Here is a 3,303-nt window from a genome sequence, read left to right as displayed (position 1 = left end):
CCCCTCCTGGCCTCAAACGTGGAGTAGCTCCTCTTGGCCCTCCTGTGCCCTCCAGGAGACTTAGGAATCATATAGTCCAACCCTTTATTTCACACAGTAGGGCCCATGGCTTAGAGGATCCCACAAACTGCAGCATCCTCTCAAGTTCTCTTAGCCTTTCACCTACACCTCCACCCCATCCTGCCAACTCTGCCACCCACCTGAGAGGAAGGGAGGCCTCGCGTAGGATGCAGCTGGGTGGGACGCCTCCTCTTCCCCTGGAGGCGGTGACGTCCGTCACTCCTAAGAGATGATTAAAATGCTGCTATTGTTAAATTTTGGCGAGTAGATTCTGATATTCTCCCACAGGGCTGGTCATGAGTCACTACAGCACATCCTCAGGAAGAAACTGGCTGGACTCCCAATACGGCCAGATCCTGCTGTGAACTTGGGACCCAGTGAACTCGGGTGTGAACTTCAGGCTCTCATTGCTGCTCCTATCACCAGCTGGGGGCTGGACATCAAGACGAGACCCAATTTTGGTGTCGGCACCACAGAATGCTCAGTTCATAGAGCACAAGAGCCTGGGTGAAGTCCCTGCTACGACAATGGTGAGAGCTAAATGAGGAAGTGGGAGGGGGCAGGGGAGGTGGGCAGCAGATGCCTGTGTGGAGGGGCTTTTCAGTAAAAGCATTTCCCTTTTTTCCTCTTAAAGTAGGTGGTCCTTGAGCTGTACCTTAAAGATGACCAGGTCCCTTCCTCATTCCAAATAGGCAGTAAAAAGACAGGGAACAAACTTAGGGGGAAGGGATAGTGTCAGTTTCTGAAATTTCAGAGTCAAAACCTTACTTTTTTTTTTTTGGCCATTTCAGGTCTTAGCTGCAGCATGCAGGATTGTTCACTGTGCTACATGGGCTTCTCTAGTTGTGGTATACAGGCTCAGTTGCCCCAAGGCATGTGGGATCTTGTTTCCCCAGCCAGGGATCAAACCCACATCCCTTGAACTGGAAGGGGAATTCTTAACCACTGGACCACCAGGGAAGTCCCATAGCCTTATGTTTTTGATGATTCACCTACCAAATATGGGTATCTCTGCAGGAGAAACATTCAGTTAAAGTGAAGGGAAGAGGCATGAACAACAGCAATCCAGGTTGAATTAAGAAGGTAAACATCTTCATGGCATGGGAAGAGAATCCAAAGTGAGTAAATGAAGGAATGACCGTAACATGGCCTGGCTGCAGTATTCATTGGCTGTGCCATCATCCGGAAAGGAAAGGAATGTGGCATTGCTCACCCTCTCCCCCTCGCTTCCTACACCTCTTTCCTGATGCATGTCCAAGCCTCCCATCCTTTGTCATGGCTCAAACGCACATCCTCTAGTAGTAATTCACCAGCTCAAAAAATTCACTTTTTCCTCTGTCCTTCCAAAGACCACACCTGCACTCTCACAAGGCCCTTATTTTCTTTCCAGGTCAGCTGATGGTCATTGGTGTGTGTGTCTTGCCTCTGTGTGCCCTCAAGGGCCCAGGACCTAAAGCAACCCCTTATATAGGGTGTTAGGGATTCTTGACCCTCCAAGCACAGCAAGCACACATTTGGTCACCATATTTGGCCCCACCCTATATCACCCCCTCTCATGATAATTCTCTGCTAATTGAAACTGATAGTCACTCAGTTGTGTCCCACTCTTTGCATCCCCATGGACTGTAGCCCACAGGGCTCCTCTGTCCATGGGGATTCTCTAGGCAAGAATACTAGAGTGGGTTGCTATTCCCTTCTCCAGAGGATCTTCCCGACTCAGAAATCAAACCTAGGTCTCCTGTACTGGAAGCGATTTTTTTTTACCATCTGAGTCACTAGGGAAGCCCTTCTCTGCTAAACCTGCTTATTATAAAAAATAACAAAATTTTTCTTTTAGGGGATAATCCACAGCATTAAAACTCCAATAACTTTCAGAGTCATCTACAGAAAAAGTCCTCTTCAAACTAGAACTTCAAAAGAACTGATAAAAGCAATTAAAAATGATGGAGTTATATATTCCACTTACTTCTGAAGGTTCATTTCACTGCACTTCATTTTCTACTTTTTCTTTACTGGGACCCAAGTACATGGGGAAAAACCCAAATTTTGGTTTGATAGGAGACGCTGAAAACAATGAAATAAGCTCTTTTCAAAAGAGTGAACTTTAGGCACCTGGATGCTAAGTAATATGTTTTTTCCTATCTGTACAGATATTAAACTCATTCTTCCTGAACCTATTTTCATGATTGAAACAGAAACTATAAATCAAAATTTCTATAGAATTTTTAAAAAACATTTTTCTGCCAAAGAATGTGGCTTGTATACTGGCAGTATTTGGAGTTGGTATGTTTTCAGCTACAAGAAGCAGAAGACTCCAACTCAAATTGGCTTAAGGAATAAGGATAGTTATCATTTCTTCTAACTGGAAGTTCAGAGGAAGGGGAAGCCCAAGCTTGGATCAACCAGCAGCTCAATAAAGCAAATTGTTTTCTTCTTCTATTCTGCAGTTCTCAATTTCGGTTGGATCAAAGACTGCCTTGCTTGGAGGCTGAGGCAGCCCCAGGTATAGCATCCAGAAACAGATACTGAGAGAACTGACAGAAGCTATCTCTTCCTTGTATTTTTCTTTTCAGAAGCAAGAAAAGTTCTTCCAGCAGACTCCTGGCAGACTTCCAGCCAATGCTTTGCTGTACTTGCGTATATGTGTGCGTGCTAGATCACTTCAGTTGTGCCTGACTATTTGTGACCCCATGGACTGTAGCCTGCCAGGCTCCTCTGTCCATGGGATTCTCCAGGCAAGAATACTGCAGTGGGTAGCCACCTCCTTCTCCAGAGCTTCACAACCCAGGAACTGAACCCACATCTCTTTCATCTCCTGCATTGGCAGGCAGGGTCTCTACCACTAGAGCCACCTGGGAAGCCCTACTTCCTAAAGTATGCCTATTCCTAAAGCAATGTCTGGCTTAAACCAGTACTGCTGGGGATCACCACCCTGGTCACCACAAAGAGACAACAGTCATTTTCCAAGCTCCTTTACTGAAACGAGTGCCATGTCTCCACCCAGAAACCAAACTTTTACTAGCCCGTTGAAATAAAAATCTTTAAAAGAATAGAAACCAGAAATTTCAAAAAGGTGGGTCTGCATTTGCTCCTGACTGATGATAAACTGTCTGTCTCTCCCAGGGAGTCACCCTGCTTTCCAGAAAAATAATGGTTCCTGAAAACTGTGAAACATGAATTTGCTAACCTAGTATTATTTTAAATGCTACAGAGCAGCTTGCTATTGAGAACTATTCGGTGAAA

At 45.3% G+C, this 3,303-nt stretch overlaps 1 long non-coding RNA gene across 1 annotated transcript; it reads left to right on the top strand.

The window, feature by feature from the left end:
• The first annotated feature begins 370 nt into the window (after positions 1-370).
• On the top strand, positions 371-2,775 carry LOC113898887. Its single transcript, XR_003512763.1, has 3 exons — positions 371-590; positions 1,078-1,178; positions 2,634-2,775. It is a non-coding gene; the product is annotated as an uncharacterized LOC113898887 (long non-coding RNA).
• Positions 2,776-3,303: the final 528 nt, after the last annotated feature.

The sequence above is a fragment of the Bos indicus x Bos taurus genome, chromosome 1 (genome assembly GCF_003369695.1).
Source record: "Bos indicus x Bos taurus breed Angus x Brahman F1 hybrid chromosome 1, Bos_hybrid_MaternalHap_v2.0, whole genome shotgun sequence".
Taxonomy (NCBI): Eukaryota; Metazoa; Chordata; class Mammalia; order Artiodactyla; family Bovidae; genus Bos; species Bos indicus x Bos taurus.
This window is presented reverse-complemented; position numbering and strand designations above follow the sequence as displayed.